Source organism: Meriones unguiculatus, chromosome 10 (assembly GCF_030254825.1).
Source record: "Meriones unguiculatus strain TT.TT164.6M chromosome 10, Bangor_MerUng_6.1, whole genome shotgun sequence".
NCBI lineage: Eukaryota > Metazoa > Chordata > Mammalia > Rodentia > Muridae > Meriones > Meriones unguiculatus.
The window spans coordinates 24,917,623-24,935,349 of record NC_083358.1 but is presented as its reverse complement, the minus strand read 5'-3'; the positions used below and the strand labels follow the sequence as shown (position 1 = coordinate 24,935,349).

General features: G+C 39.9%; 1 protein-coding gene across 3 annotated transcripts in view; it reads right to left on the bottom strand.

Annotated features, from left to right (window-relative positions):
• The window catches only part of Cdh11 (cadherin 11), a 156,680-nt gene that overhangs the window by 72,983 nt on the left and 65,970 nt on the right, over positions 1–17,727 (bottom strand). For 2 of the 3 annotated variants that reach the window (XM_021658818.2, XM_021658819.2), the window contains exon 2: positions 16,240–16,367. The exons of the other annotated variant lie outside the window; for it this stretch is intronic. The gene's annotated coding sequence lies outside the window, so the exon portion shown is untranslated. The remainder of the gene's footprint in view (positions 1–16,239; positions 16,368–17,727) is intronic. 3 annotated transcript variants of the gene reach the window in all.

Below are 17,727 nucleotides of genomic sequence, written 5' to 3'. Positions count from 1 at the left end.
CATGAAGATGTTTTTAAAAAGAACACATTGAAGCAGAATATCAAAATATACCATGACCTTGGGCATCGGTCAATTGGGAGAAAATAGAGGCATCAAGGGGCCAGCAGATTTGCATCCTAAGGCCTGCTATGTGTGTTATCCCATGAGGGAGAAGTATGACACCTTGGTGAAGGCAGATCCCTCACTGAAGATCCACAAAGGTCTGTTTGGATGTGAAGTATCAGTTCAAGCCCTTCTTTGTGTCAGCAGCTTCAAGTACTAGGCAATGACTGGATATTTATTTCTGTTTCTCTTCACAATTGCTAAATTCAGTGAAACTAAATATAAGGATAGTACGCAGCTTGCATTTGAAATCTCTGTGAGGTTTCTCCTCTTTTCACATTGTCCGCATTTAATAATCTATTTACAGAGAATATATATATATATATATTTCCTAATAGAAAAATTCAACTTTAGCCAGGCATAGTGGCAGATGCCTGAAATCCCAGCACTCCAGGAAGCAGAGAAGGGTGATTCTCCGTGAATTTGAGGTCAGTCTGATCTATAAAGTGAGTCCAGGGCTACACAGAGAAACCCTGTCTCAAGAAAAAAACAATGTACCTTTCACCCTGTCCTTGGAAACCCGAATTCATATGCTCAACTGTCAACTGTACTTACTGATTTATGTCTTACTGACCCATTGAACTATTCCATCAAAAACAAAAACAAAACAAAAACAAAGCTAACTTGTCTCACATGGCATTTATTTTCCTGGAAAAGGAAACACTCACCATGAGGAAGCCTAATAAGTAACTCTCCCAATGGCTGCAAAGAACGACAGTTTTTTTGTTTGTTTGTTTGTTTTCATACTGTGCTACTTTCATTGTTTTGTAATAGGAAGCCAGTTAACCTACCATAACACCAACAGCACATTCATTGATTCTTTTGGGACCACTTATTATCATTCATAGATTTTTCATTGGAACACAAAGCCCCAGAGGCAACACCCCACCACCCACTGACATCTCCAAGTTTACAAATAAAAGCTCAGGCTCAAAAAAAGAGGCAAAACACTTGGCCAAAATAATCTGCCAGAAGAGCTTTATCCAGACAATACCCTCTCTATAAACCAACTTCCCTCTAGGATTAAAATGGCCTCCAGCCATTCCTGAACAGGAAGAAGAGCTGTCAGAGTTCAGAGCTGTAGAGATCTGTCTGACTCCAGGAGGTGTGTAAACAGATGTTGTCATTAATAATCCCAAATTGTTTTCTCAGTTATTACTATGTTGTTGGAAACTTGAATGGATGTTTTGAATGCAATATTTATTTGATCCTTATAACCCTCTTATAAGTTGGTATTATTTGAGTTCCCATTATATAAATGATAGTAGTTCCCAAGATATATCTCATGATGAATTCCAATAATTTTTTCATATGAGATCTTATGTGGCAGAGGAGATCTTAACAACAGAGTTAAATTAGAGATGGTGGTGAGGAAGGGACCATGATCCAAAGGAGGTAGGAGGCATCTGAGATGTCAAAAGACACCTAGCGTCTTCACATGAAATAAACCCCTCTCCATATGCCCATACAACCTAATTGTTCCCTGAGGAACCACTGTGAATTCTGATGTTTTAAACAGTAGGATAAAATTCTTACTGTAGTGAGCACAGCCTTTTGAAAGACAAGACAATGAAAACTCCATGGGGTGAAATTACTTGGCTGAAGTCACAGATTAATTGTCATAATGAAGACAACATGTTTCCACAACTCCATCTCTTATGCAGAGGTCTGCATTACTTTGGGGAAGGAGAAAACAAATACAATACCTTTCAAGAGTGCTCCTCAGCCCTGCAAATTGGTAAAGGCTATCACTGTTTTCCACTCGGTTCTCTTTATGCAAAGTCAAAGTGTGGCCCCCAGAGAGCTATTGTGCTAGTCAAAGTCAGAAAGTAAGAAACATGTGAAAAATTCTAGTGAAGGTCCACCAGCTCTTACCATGACTCACTGCTCTCCCCACGCACCGTGCTGCTTATGAAGTCTGTAGGACATTTTCATAGAGACTGTCCTTCTAAAAGTAAAATTATTTGCCCAACAATTTGCATCCAACAATTAGAGCTGCTGAGATTCATGGAGAAACCTGGCTTTTACTACCTACGTGTACTGAACTCCTACACAAAGTACAAATCCTAGATATGACCTAGATTCCAAACGTTGCTCCAGCTTGTAACTGCAAAATCCCATGAATGGAAACACCTGGGTGTCAGATGCTCTGCTCCTGTTCAAGGAGGTTTCCCATTGGCAAGCATTGGTCTAGGTATGTCAGAGATATGCTTCCTCAAATGATTACAAATTTCCAATGATTTAAGTATTGATTAGTACACAATAAGTAGCCTGGTAAGGAAAATATTGGATTGTAGGATTCATTACTCCAGATATAAGACCAGCAGTGTGTGGGGGGGGAATGGTCCAAGATTACCAGGACCTATTTTAGGGAGTATCAATCCTTTAAATAGTAATAGAGAAACAATGGATTGGTAGGTAGATACATATTTCCAGTAGTTCCTTTAAAGCTAATCAAATTGAGGAGAAATGGGGAAAGAGGCCATTTACTCCTTAAATTTTCCATTTGCTTAGTTCCAGTTCCTTTTCATTCTGGAAGATCTAATTATACTTATTCTTCTTACATGTAGCTAACCAGCAGGGTCTGCCTCAACTGAGCTCTAACAGATCACAAACGGAGCTTTTGTTCTGATCTTACTGCTTAGGTTAATGCATCCTGACTTCTCAGCTGAAACCCGGTGAAGCTGCTGTTCCTCTGTCTGCATGGGGAGAAAATGCCCCCCAGGAAGAAAGTGAAACCCAGCACTGTTTACAAATCTTGAGTCGAATTCTCATCCTGTTCAGCAGGATGAGAATCTGACCCCTTATTGAAGTTAGAAAGCTGAAAATGACATCAAAGCTCTCTCATGAATGCAGGGGAGATAATGACTTAAGTGGCTTTAATCTAACATGCTCCTAACAATGGAAACCCATATCTTCTCTTTCTACAAAGGAGAAAATAGGCAACACTCACATTGATAGTTAACAGTCAGGCCATCTCATTCTAACCCTCCCTTCTATGGGTCCCACATCTCTAGGGTTTCACTTAGAAATTTCCCTTGCATCAGGGAAATAAGATGCATAGGAGAGTTTACAGAGAGGTGGTGCTGAAAACGGAGGCGGAAGTGTACAGGAGATACTTGAATGCCTGGGAAAGACAATCTAGTATCCCCTGCACAGGCTTAAAAGGCAAGGAAGTTCTCTTGTGCTTTATGTCTTTACAGAGAGGTAATACTTCACCTCTGCAGGTACACATACAGCTGTCTCCCAGGGGTGCTATAAGAAAAGAGTGAGGTGAAGAGGTAGGGCTTAAACATTCTACAGAGACAAAATACATGTCTGTGGCTCCCATCCATGCTACACCTACATTCCAGGGTCTGGATTTTCTTGGAATCAGTAGGATTGAGCAAGAAGAATTTGGATATTATAGCAATAAAAGACAGAAATGAGTCTCCAGATGTGAAGCTTCTGGGGCATGTCACAAACTGATCTTACACTTGGCTTCATATCTGCAGGGTGAATATACGTTTTCTCATTTTACTACCTGAAGGATTTGAAATCCTCAACCCACTGTCTGTATCTTTTCAGGCAGAATCAACATAGCCCAGCTCTCTGAATAGGTAATAAAATTTACAGTAAGTTATGTAAATGGTGCATTACACACCTTAAAATCACAGATTAAGATAATATTCAAGTGTCACAGAATTTGCCATTTGAAAGTTAAGTCTTTGTTAGTAATAACAAAACAATGCACACCTCTTTCACTATCAAATTCTAGAATGTGACACACTCCCTCAAAATCCATGCCACATAGCCACTAGCTGTTAAGGTTTCTAGAACATATGTTGTTAATCAGCATCTCTCTAGTCTTCAAGGACTGACATCTTCTCTAAAGTCCACAGTTACAGCACTTGTATGGAAGGGGTTTAGAAGGAGTGCTCAGTGGTTGAAAGAAATCCCTGTTCCAGAAGCCCAAGTTCGAATCTCAATATTCATGTTAGATGGATCACAACCACCTGTAGTGTAACCTGCAGGGGGAGATCTGACACCATCTTCTGGCCTCTGTAGGCACCTGCACATGAAAAACATAAATAAAAATAATAATAAAAATCTTTAAAGCACTTGTATATCTTTCTGGATTGCCCAAAATGACACTAGAAGTCTCTCTAGCCTTCCCAACTATATGAACTATATGGTTTGCTCTTTTTTTTTTCTCACAGCCTTAATCACAAGCTTGGAAACTACCTACATAAGGAGTAATAGGCCCATGCCATTTCTTCCAAAGACCAGCATGTTTGTCATCTGTCTGCATTCCTGAATGGGCAAGCCTCCACAAGCTGTCATGTTCCGTGATTATTTTCCCCTAACATGTGTTGTTAATTTTTCATCTTAATGAACTGTCCAGTTGAGTTTAACAACCAGAATAGTGATAGGTTACACAATAAAAATGGCTTATGCTTGGCTATTGTTAGAATTCTCCCTGTAACACCGGCACATAATTGAAATAAAATATCTCAATGGCTACAAACACCATTTGTCAAGAATAAAGTGGTGTAAGTGCTATTTCAAAAATTCATGCTAACAGGCTTTATAAACATGGATTATAGAAGCATTCTTTCTATTGATACCTACTCAAGCCATTAAGTGCATGGCTATTATTCTCTGTTTGCTCAAGTGAAACCACTTTGGGTACCATACTACATGTCAGCCCCAATTTCCCACAGTATTACAGATGTAATCTTTCCTGCTCCAGGATAGGTCAGGAAAGCCCAAAGGCCAGTGCTAATGCACAGATGCACACATAGGGAAAGCATCATGCAGCCTTTGGCATCTTGGGAGTGGAGTGTTCCAGGACTGCATACCACTCACATCTGACTGATCATCCAGGAGAAACTCAGAGACATCCAAAGATTCTGCTCACCCCAGAAATACAGATGAATCCAAGCTCCAGGTCTCTATTTTAGTGAAACAATGCATCTCATTCCTATGGACTCAGACAGGAAACATTCCAACTTTGTATATTTTTTTCTATCATTCACTCTAGAAGTATTTAGAAAGCTAACTGGTATGGATCACATTGCTCTTGCCCCTCAAAATATAGACAAGGTCCTACTTCCAGAGTTTGAGGGTTGCTGACATCATAGATAACTTGGGCAACACAAAAATTAACTGTGAAAGGAAAAGTCCTGATATTCGTCAATGATGATAGTCTTTAAATGACTAGGTGGAATGATGCAATATAAAAATATGGCAAAATGAATAGAAGCTGTGGCTTTTGAGCTGTAAATTCAGAAAAAATCCCTCAAGTAACAGCATCTAAGCCAATCCCAAAATAATTAGAAGGTACCAGGAAGGCAGGCAGTCTTTCAAGGCTGACGATATGGTGACAGTATAGACTCTGAGACAAGAAGAGGGTATGCTGTGTAATGCTAAGGGACGGAGCAAAGAGTAATCATATAAATAGAGAAATGGCTTCATTCTGATTCAGCTGTCTTCCACTAAGCGGTTTTTGCACTGTGACCATAAGAATGGCAAGGAAATTTCCACTTCAACTATCTCAACCCTTATTACATATTTCTGGAAATCAAGTTGATACCTGTTTTTCCTCCATCATATCTTTTCAATTTCTGACCCTGTCCATGATTCCCATTGGCACGACAGTCTCACATCTCTAAACTCTTCTGAATAATTATCCCATACATTTTCTTTTCCAGTCCATGTCCCCCTTAACCCAGACCCCATATTTCACCTTTACATAGGGCTAAATGAAGTCTAGCACAAGGTCATGGCAACACCACTACTAATCTCTTGGAAGAAGTACTTATTCTATGATACAATGAGCAGAACCCAGGCAATAGAAGGTTTCCTTTGACCTTCCTTCAAGGACAGGGGCAAAATGCTTGACAAAAAAACATAAAGTACAGAAGCAGGATTAAACTGCGTCCAGAGCAGAAGCCAGTTAAATTCTGTGTGACCAGAGGTCCCAGTCACAGTGGTATTTTTCTTCTTAGCACTGTGCTAAGGATGTGATAATTAAGTCTCCAATGAAAAAAGTACAGGAGCAAGTGAATCCTGTAGATTCATTCAGTGACACAGAAGCTTGTTGCAATAGTCAACAGAGTTTGTCACAGATTGGATAGAGATGAAGTTTAACATCCTGACACTTCTTAGGGATTTTTCTTGGTCGCAACACCATGAAAGCAAAAACATTGGAAGCGGAGGCATTCTTAAAGAGAGGCAGGGTGTGAGGTAGTCTAAAAATTGCTCTGATCACCCTGCATGGTTCTCTGGGCTAGGGATAGATGATACATCAAACTCATCCCTATTGCGGAAAAGGTGGCCAAACCTTTACTTCAGCCCTCCTAATGTGTGTTAAGCAAGGAGATGGAAATTCCATTGTCCCAAATGAGATAGAACCTACAGTTGATGCAAGCTTTGAAGTGCCTAAGCTTAAGAAGTTTCTCGGCCAAGAACAATGACCATAGATCCTGTAGTAAAGAAGACACTGGGTAATATAGTGATAGAGATGAATCTTAAATATTACTTAAACTACCAAGGGAGTATTAAGGCAAGTACTGTAACCTTTCACTGTATGATTTAGGGTAAATAAGCTTTATTACTGGGGCATGATCTGGATAGAATTTGGGGATAACACCCATTTTTCTCTTGTGCTTTTCCTTCCCAGTCACCATTTGGTGATCAGCCTTGTTACAGAACGCATCTCCACGACGTTGCTCTGCTTCTCAACAGGCACAAAGCAATGAAGGCAGCCAGGGACTTTGAGTCTAATGGCCAAGATAAACTACCTTCCATTTGAATAACTTATCTCAAGGCATTTGTTCCAGCAATAAAAAGGAACATACCTGATACTTAGCTTAAAGGAAACCCTACTCATTTGATAGCTTCAGTTTCTCAAAGATCTTGGTGCTGACAAAATAATCAAAGGAAAATGCAAAAATTTCTTCCTGAATTTGGCTTAGCTGTTCCTTGGTTTTGGAGAAATACCAATGCTGTTTTGTGAGTGGGATGTATATATACTAGATTTTTGCCTTTTGTTTTATATTATATATTGCATTGGACTGTGTACAAGCATAGCTCTGTTTTTAGGTTCTGATTAACCCCTCTCGGCTTCAGTTTGCTCTTCCATGTAATGGGATGAATTCAAATGAATAGTGTCAATTCAAGCGATTAGAGTAGAAAGTTTATAGGAAATGTAATGTAAACTTTTAAGGGCCATGCAGTTAGTGTGAAGCATAAAACCTGTCCCTTTCCAAAATCGGTTTGAAACCATTCTCCAACAGATTAATGTGCCCAAACCACAGGAGCAGAAAGTCTGGTGGTTAGGGGCCATGTCTCATTCCTGCTTAAACCATCCACCCAGCAAGCATGTACACATAACCCATACTTCAACAGATGTAATGATATTAAGCACCCAAAAGTTTTTCTCCCAAACCTTGCAGACTTGAAGATAAATAAATGGCTGTGGATTAACAGAGCTGCCGCAGCACTTACTTCTCTTGGCACAGTAAGCAGAGTGCTGAGACCCACAATCCATGTACAGAGCCACGAAAAGGATCTCATTGCTTTTTAAGTCAGATGGAAAAATAAAAAATTTAAATAATTTATTGCCATATAACAATACACACAGGTTTTATTTGTCAGTTTTTAGGTAACTGACTTAGTCTAGCTAGTACTGCCCATACATGGATGGGTTGGAGCGAGGGCTATCCACTGCCAAACAGGAAACCTACCTATGTCCATATCCTCAGCAAAGGGTGATTGTCCTTATTTGGCATTTGGCAACCACCCTCTTCCAGTTGTTCTTCACTGTGTGGACCATATACCGCGTCTGTGCGAGGGTCCAGCACTGGGTGGAGCTTTATTCTTATCTCCGCTGGCACCTTGTATCACACTTTCTGGAACTAAGAAATCTAACCAGCAGAGAGAAAATTTCCAAGGTAGCTTGATATTGATTTATCTGTGTCCTTCAGCCAAAGTATGTGGTGTCTTTAGCAAAAGGCTATCACCAGTACTTACTTACAATATCAGCTAAGAGCAAAGAAAATAAACAGAAAAATTAACTTTTAAAGTAGAAATTTATGCTCATTTTTTATTCCAAAATTATTGTAAAACACAATTGCATTATTTTAGTACATAAAATGGGCAATGACTGAAAGAGTTTACGGAACTTACAGTGAGATCCTGAGGGACCAAGATCTCTGTGAACTGGGGTAACAAGTGCTCAGCTATCTTACAGGATCTGAACTCCTGAGAGAAGGGAAGATTTTTATGCTCAAATCTAGAAAAAAGGGTTCAGATGAGGCCATGCGTGTGGGAGCATCAGGTTCAAAACGTCATAGAGTTTCAAGTAGGATGGGTGGGGTCTTCTGGAGATGAGAAAGAGTGTGCATAGGGCTCATATCAATCCAATATGCCTGGCAAGGATCTGGGAAGTGTATCTTGTGAAAGAGTCCAGGCTCTGGAAGCTTAGGCCTCACCCAAAAGCTTCTAGACACAATGTGTACCACCAAAACCACATTGCAGCTCAGTGGCAGTGCACCAAGGCTAAAAAACATAGACTTCTCCACACTGACCCAGAGCACCAGCCATCCTGGCCAGGCTGGTATCAGCACAGGGTTGCTTGATGCATCAGTTTGAAGGCTGGTGTAGGGCAAGTGGTCCAGCCTCAAGCCTTGCAGAGAGTGAAACCACACAAGCCACAAGCTTTTGTCTTCCATTGCTCAAGAATAATGTGCAGGATTGAAGCCAATGCATACCAATCTTCTCAATATTCTTCAATCTTTTTGGGAAAATAGTAGTGTTAGGGATTGAACCCAGGGCCTTGTGTATGCTAGAAAAGCAATCTACTACCAACGTACATGCCTGAATTCATTTATTTAGTGTAAATTAGGAAATGTTGATAGTGGTGTCAAGAGATCTAGCGTGGTATCTGCAATGAGTAGGATTACGTTGCTGGGGAAATCTGGCAGACATTCATCAGAGAAGTACTTACTCACTAGCCTTTACACGTAGGTGACCGATATTTTTTTTTTTAAATGCCTTTTATATAAAATAAAAAGTATAGGAACTGTAACTATGGCAACCTAACAGCAATTGGCATGGTGCTTAGATACTAAAATTTAGAGCCTCTCAGAAGGATGAACTCACTGGCTCCTTCAAAATTTCTCTAAAGCTTCCAAATGGAGGCATCTGCCAGTTGTCTTGCCATAACCTTCTGAATCCTCCAAAGACACAAAGAATTGGTGGTACCTTTAATATGGCTTGTTACCTTTCTTTCTATGTCCTTTTTTTCTCTCATAGCCTTGATCTCTGGGCTCTCCAAAAGGCAAAGAGTAATCTGGGTTAGTAGCCTCTAGAGGTAAAGATAATTTTGTGTTTTAGCAATCGTGTGGTACCATGGAAAGCCAATGAGCAACAGCTTGATTTCCATCTGAAACTATCTGGGGACAGCTAAAATGCCTTATAAGGCCCACCCTAAAGAAAGGGCAAGACACAGAAGTAGGCTAACAGGCATCTTAAGTTTATGAGTTCCTTGACAATAGGAAGTACCATGAGCTTATTGGTAGGCATTTTATGTAAACTTAATTTCAGTAAGCAGGCACACCTGTGTGTTGAGTGTTTAAAAGTGAGTTAACGACTGTCCCTTGAAATCCCACCCCACTGTGATCAGATTCAATTGCTTTTTCAACTGAGATATTTCTCTTTGTCTTACTTTCATCTCCTGAGAGGACCGAACTTGAAAAAACAAACAAACAAATAAAACAAACAAAAAAAAATGTCTTGGCAAAGATCATGAGTGTGTAGTCTGAAGGCTTTTGGACTTGTAGCTGAGTCAAAGAATGAATGAAGACCCGAGAACAATACTTTTATATCTAGACCACAGGGCTTCAAAACCCAATACATTCGCTTTTTAGGTTACCTCCTGCCTGCCCCAGTACAACGTTCTCATCTTTCATGCACAGTACACTTCGCTATGTAATACATAGAGGAAGTACACAGATAACTTGAGCAATACTGAAATGCTTTGATCGTTCAAAGCAAGGAATCCTACACCAGACTTTGAGATGCTGTGTTGACTCTGACAAGCAGAACAGAAGAGATAATGCCATCTAAATGGCTGGTTGTCGGAAATGAAGAGATTAGATGTCAATTGGCATCTTGCTTCACTGGACCACTGAGCACACAAGGCAAGCACAAAGAGCATGCTCTCCTGGCCTGAACAGTGACAATTAAGTCAGGGTCAAAATCTTCCCAAAACATTAAGTTAACCAAAGATGGTACCTGCCGTCCATCTGTTTTCTCAGGGTGGATCAACTACTTCTGGAAGATCAAATAATATACTTTTAGTTGCAAAAGTATCAAAGCTATTTTTCTACATATGAGCATGGGAACAGAAAACCTACTCGGGTTTCTGATTTAGTGACATACAAGATAATACCTGAGTTGGGCTGACAACTCATAAAAGTATTAGAATAAAACCAAATGACTTTCAAACATCAGAGACTCTAGGGTAAAAGGTTCATGAGGATTTCTTGTAGTATTTTTTAAAATTCTTCCTTAGGTTTCAAATGTTTTAATAGTAAACCAATGTGTTTTAACCTAAACAGGCACAAGTAAGAGAAGATAGGATTGTTTTTGTTTTTATTGTGTTGTAGAACATAGTGCAAAAAAGTGCAGTTGTGTGTCACCTTGAACATAAATGGCCATTTAAATGTATGTTCCTGTAACTGCTTAGAAATTCTATGGATAGTAATGTACCAAACCAAACATAATAGTTGCCTACGAGGACGGAAATTAAGGCACAGACACACACAAAAAAAATGTATAAGATTTTTTTTTTGAGCACTAAATTTCCATTTTAGTTTAAAATCACCTTTATTCAGTCATCTTATTTGCTTGCACAGGAACAATTTATACAATATTTTAGTCCTGACCAAAAGTGGCCGAACTTCTGTAGCGAACCCTCCTTTGTCTCCTTTTGGTCAATCCCACCTGTGCTCAAATCTAAATCCAGTGGCTGCCTCTCTCAAGGGAGCCTCTTCTGATTTTGTCTAGCCGAGTTAGCCCTTCTCTGTGTATGGTATTAATAGATGTGACTGTGTCCAGGTTGTCTATCTGCCAGCCTCACATCAGGGCACAGCTCTGCCAGGCAGAGCTCTTTAATGGTACGAGTTTAGCTTCATTGTCATATTCATTCGTGAATATTTGATTTTTACTGCAGCTTCACAACCTAACCCGAGATATAAAATAAGTCTCATATGCGAAAGAAGGTTGCAAAGAATGACTGCCCAGAAGCCTGTTGGTGCTGGAACCCATGATGTAATTTTTAAATTTCTTACAGAGTTTTGAAACATGACCATACCAAAATAATTGCAAGAAATATCCTCTAACTTTCTTCCATGCAAGTTGATTGAAAATAACAGTTACAGTTACGTACAAAAGAGGCAAATTGATGGCTAGGAGACACTGGAGGCAAAGAACCATCCTAGCCATTTTCAACCCTGTGGCCCTCTGCATGTTCTTCAGCTCCTGTGAACCTCAGTATCCTCATTTACCAGAGCAGCTAACACAACCTTCAAAGTTTCAGGCAACATAAACAAGATAATAACTGCTGATCGTGTAAGACAGAGCCTGACATAATGATGTTCAATAAACATCAGGCAGTTATTATTAAAAACGGCCCTTTTGTGTGTTGTGAGTTAAATAAAGCAAGACAAAGCATCTATACTTTGGTGTAAGCATATCCTTTAGAGCAGAATTCTTTGAGGGGTAAGAAGCTCACTTCGCCTGGCCTGTAGAGCACCATGCAATCATTCCTTGAATCAGGAATAGCTGTCGCCTTACACATTTCCAAGAGAAGAGCCGCAGTATATAGTCAACAAGTGAATGGAGTGTCTGTTTATGATTTTGGTGACACTGGCTTCAGACAGATACTTGGCCTCCTTCTCCACGGTGGCCTACATCCCGAAATAGGAAATGTGCATTCTCAGACAGCCCCAGCAGGTGCAGAGGACACAGCAGCAGGCTGCCAGCATTTAGAGCTGTCAGCGACAATTCAGAGCCTGGTGGATTTGGCAGCACAGGTGAGCTGCCCTCCAAGCAGCTTTCTAGAATTGACTTCTATGCAAATGAGAAATAATGGCTGACCTATGACCTGAAGCCCCTGCTGATTGTTACTCAGCAGGGTGTGAGTGTGCTTGCAGGCCTCTTCGGCAGAGGACACTTCCCTTTCACATCTCTAAGACATTCATTTGCAGGCCCCGGTGACCTATTAAATACCCAGCAGGGCTGCAGGGCTGACATATACCCTATAGCCACCTGGGGAATTCCTCTGGTGAAGTGAGAATAGTATCTAAGCTACAGATAGGCTAGGAGTTGAAGGAAAGCTCCAGAGATTTTCCAGAAGTTAGCCTAAGATCTCTTCCAATGAACCTGGCCTTGTCTCTACCTTGTACTGAAATTCTCTCCTCTGTTCCCTTGCCACTCAGATTTGAGTACATCAGAGCGATCTACTTGGCTGCAAGCATCATTTAAATAGGGAACATGTCTTTTTCACCTCTACTTGTGTTTGTGGCAAATCACAGGGACCCAATCAAGAAACTCGAAAATCCATATGTATTAGGAGTCAGTGTAAAGCAAATGGATGGGTTTGTAGATTCATCGGAGCCACCAAAGTTGCGTACTATGTCTTGAGTGAAGCTTGTGGTTTATATTGCTTTGTTGTTTCTAGAAGACAATCATTAACAAGCTGTTTTCTCCCCTGAGACATGAAAGCCCTTTCCTTAAAATCAGAACACTGTCCTAAAGAGTTCAAGCATCTATTCTACCAGTGCCACTGTCTCTTGTGGTGGTAGAAGATGTTATTTTTACTTTAAATAGGGATTTGTGGGCAGCAGGCTCCATGGTCTCAATCATTTTTTGGGAAGCATAAGAATATTTTGCTCCCTTGCCTTGGATAAAAGTCATGCAAAATTCCCAAAGAAAGGAGTGGTTTTAATTTCTAGGTGGAAAAGAAAATCTAACAGATTTCCTAAAAGTGCTTTTTATTTAACTTTTGACTCTGTTTCATTGGAACCTCACTCTATGTGTCCCCACTATTGAGAAAAATAGAAAATGTCACTAGCACATCCTACTGAAGAATTCAGAGGGCTGATGAAAATGAAGAGGGCTATCCATCTTGGCAGAAACGAGATGATTAGCATTCACAGGCACAACCACAGGGGGATGCATGTCACCTGCTGAACCAGACATCAGAGCAAAGGAGTGCAGAATAATCAAACACAGGAGCAGCCCATCCCAGCCTTGCAGTTTCCTAATTGGGCTACAGCTTTGCAGGGAGGTGAGGCTTTGCTTCCACTGCTGATGGCTTTCATGCATTGTGGTTTTGTTTGTGTTTTTGTTTTCCTAGCAACTGTTAACCAGAGCATGGAGGGGGGGGCAGTTTGAAGACTTCTCAAATGGAAATTCTCTCCCCAAACAGACTCTCATTAATATATGAGACTCATAGATCTGGGAAATCTCCAAAGATTTACATGTTGCATACACAGTGGCTAGATGACTGTCTTTTTAACAGTACTTTCTGAAGGCTGAAGAAGCAACCCTATGTAGAAGAAATGCTTTTGCCCAGAATTTAGCAGATTCGTCCAGAGGAAAGATGGAAGAGGAGACTGGTAAAAAAAAGCACAATTATAGACATTCCACTGCTACAAATTAAAACGATATGTATTGCTGCATACTGCCACACACAACTTATGTTCTCTAAGGTCCAGTTTTCTCAGGCAAAATTTCTGAATAATAGTAGCTGCAGCACAAAGCAAGGAGGAGTGATACCTTCAAAGACAGCATGCTTCTGACTCAGTGCAAAACCACAATGCCAGACAGCTGATCTTAGTAATCTTTCTGTGTGTGTCTACTTGAGTTCATTTTCTTCATGCTCTGCTAAAAATACATTGAAGGTGTGTTTATTTTATCTGTCTAATAAGTATTTATTTATTTTATCTGTCTATAATTATTGCATGCATACTCTGGGTAAGACCCAGTGCTTGAAATTGGGAACATGATAGTCCTGAAAAGAACCCTGACCCCTAAAACATGGAGCTGGAGAAGTAGCCAATTAAGTATATGCCTGTGTTTCAAATATTAAATGTCACTCACAGGATCTGTGTTTGAATTCTAGTTTTCCAGAAAATGATGCTATTTTAGGAAGTGATTATGTTTTCAGAACCTGTGGCCCAGCTGGCAGAAGTCAGCTGCTTGGACATGCCTTGAAAAACATGTCTGCCTCTAGTTTGATCCAGAGCTCATGCTTATGGTCTGGCCAGTGTGATGAGCTCTGTTATAATCTGTGCTGTGATGGACCTCTTCCACACCCTGCCTCTCCCACTACAGTTCCCTGCAACAGTGAGCTGGGATAAATCTCTTCTCCTGTGAGTTGTTGCTATTTGATCACAGTGATGAGAAAAGTGGCTAATGTGCTGACAATTATGACCTGATGTGAAAATTACTGTGGATGGTATAATCCACGGCCACTGAAGCATTATCTAGGAGACAACCATGACTTGATCTTGGGGAATAAAACCCTAAAGCAATCAAGCAAACAAATCTTTTTAGAAATAACGAGCTCCAAGCTAAGCTTTAAAAAGAAGAGAGATGCTATTGTCTGGAGTAAATGAGCATGTATCCTAATGGATCGTTCCTGGGGGAACATATAGCAGAGGGTGGATGTGCAGAAAGAGCAGCTGAGATGTGATTCTGGTCAGTGAAAGGGTGCCTTACTTATTAAAGAATTCTAGAAGTCTCTTAAGAAACTCATAATTAATTCATATCTCTGTCTTTAAAAGAAATGAAGAAGAAGAGTAATATAATACATGGACATAGAAATGTTTCTCATGGTGTGTATAAAAGTTGAAACACTGTGGAACTGATGAGGAAAGGTAGCCATGCAGTCCAAAAGACTAGTAGTATTAGAGAAGAATTTCCCTTGCATCGGATAATGTCAGTTGGAATAGATGAACCAAAATAATTGAAGAATAATTGAAAGTAGCGTTTATAGGAATTTACCAGACTCAGTTACTGTGAGGGATACAGGACTGACAGACACAAGGGATCACTCCTGTGTTTCTAGTCTGGCTAAACAGTTGAACTTCCGCTGAACTTTGGGATATAGGACACAGTGAAGGTTTAGAAGAAAACACATGGAAGGCATTTGTCCTGTACATATGTACCACCTGGAATTATATACAACACACAATTGTACACAGACATTTGGATAGATTGATCTAGAAGCCCATACAGTAGCAAGTCATGGCAAAGAATTACTGTTAAATTTTATATCTTGAAGCCAGGTCTGTCAGTGCACACCTTCAATCCCAGTACACACAAGAGAGAGGGAGATGGATCTCTGTGAGTTTAAGGCCAACCTGGTCCGCATTGTGAGTTTCAAGCCAGTCAGGCTGCACAGTGAGACTATCTCTGACACAAAACTTTCTAACTGGGGATACAAATGACTTGTGGGAATGGTGCCAGCCACCATTAAATAGACAGAATGAAGGTAAATGGATTTGGAAATTTCTAAAATGTAAAACTGTCAGTGACTAAGGATCCACTATATTGTCTCAAGGAAGAGCTCAGAAACTTAAAGCTATTCAGTCAGCGACCAGAAGAGCTGGGCCATAGCATTAAAATCCAACCTCTGGGCTCATTATGGAGGCTCCCAGCCTCCTAGAAATTTTGATTTTTTGTAGAATTCAACACATCTTGTTTTAAAAATTTCTTTCAAGAGGAAGAAAAATGATAAAAATGAACTGTAGGGCTCACCTAAATCAGTCTGTGAAGACATATGCTGTGTCAAAGAATTATCATGGTAAATGTCTTTACTTTCTTCCATATCAGATTTAGTAAAAAAATATTGTCTTCCCCAGAATGACATCTAACAGGTACACAATAAAGAGAAACCAATTAAAACAACAGTGAATAATCACTTTCTTAAAACCAAGAAGACATGGACTTCTTTCCCTCCAAATTTCTACTTTGAATTTCCAGACTGAGCCACACATGAGGGCTGAAATGGTAGGCATAACTCTCATATCCACAAACATAGTAGCATATGAATCCTTTAGGAAAACTGGTCTGTCTTACCTTCTTCACCCATTGGATACTTGCTGCCAATTCCTATAACATACTCCACCCATCTGATTGGTCATTCAACAAATAACAACAGAAATGAATGTCTTCACGGGTCCACAAAGCCAAAAGCACAGTGATTTCTGGGAAAAGAAAAAGAAAAAAGGAAGAAGCATTATTAGTAATATAGATGTGGTGGAAATTAGTAAAATGGCCATTACTTTATTTTGGGAATAGACAGTTGTTTAAGATAGACTATTCTTTTTGAAGACAGTAGCCTAGTCATACAAAGAAAGGATAAATGAGCTATTACAATTATATGAAAAACAGGAGAACTTGTGGATTTAGAATTACCAGGTTAATGTGATCCACCATATTAATGTTTAATAAATTGATATCAAAGGTGAATCTGGGGAGCTATCCAACCACTTGTGTTGTGAATATCACATCCACTTGCTCTAGAAATAACATAATCCTTATAGGGTAGATGGAAAACTTTCCGAGAGAACTTTCTAGCAATGTGTACTTTGATTCAAAGCCATGCATTCCCTTCTAAAGTGAGAAGGAGCTCTTCAGAGCTGACAGGTCCTCATGGGATGATCCACTCAAGGACAACAAAGAACAGTAGTGGTGGAGATAGCTGTTGTTCATATGCAACAAGAGCACAAGGCTGAACATGCTTGCCAATCTTCAACAGGCTTACACCCCCCCTTCACAACAACAATCTAGACTTTCCGTGTCTGGATTCACTTTGTATCTACCCAAGTGTCTCACACATTCACTATCCCAGAGCAGCTGTTCATATATTAGTTGAATGAATGATGAAAAGTATTTGGGGTGTCTAAACAGCTTTGAAAGCCAAGGCACTGAACTAAGGAAGGTGCTGACTGGCAAAGCGTCCCTAAGACTGCAACCTACAGATGTTCTTGCCTGTCCTTCATCTCTAGAATATCCACTTTCTATAACCAGCTTGGCTTGTATGGGGTCATTAATCAGAATCCTCATTGACTGTTTATTGTACTGCTTATTTCAAATTTACTTTTCCATGTTCTATATGATAGCTCTATATGATACAAGACCTAAAAACAAAATAAGACAGACAAAACAAAGAAAAATCCGCACTGAGAGAATTTGGATGAATTTTAAATCTAAAATATGCTCCTAGAAACTTACTTGAGAGATGGTAGCAACAATAATATTGTCTTGTGTGAAATACTCAAGATGTCAAGGACTATGCATCTCTGGTCTTATCCTGGACACACAAAAAAGCAGTAACACAACATGGAGCTGATAAGGCAACCATGAGACACATTTTAGCCAGGGAGCAAAACTGTTACCACCAAAAAAACCACATATTTAGATAGCAGGACCTTGATATCAGCCATCCCTGGGTAACCACTAAACGGACAGCAAATGAACCTCAGAATAGGGTCTTTGCTGAAATAGATCTAAAAAATAGAGCCTTCTCCCTAAGGCCATTTTTTCTTGAGCCTTCGTAACTAC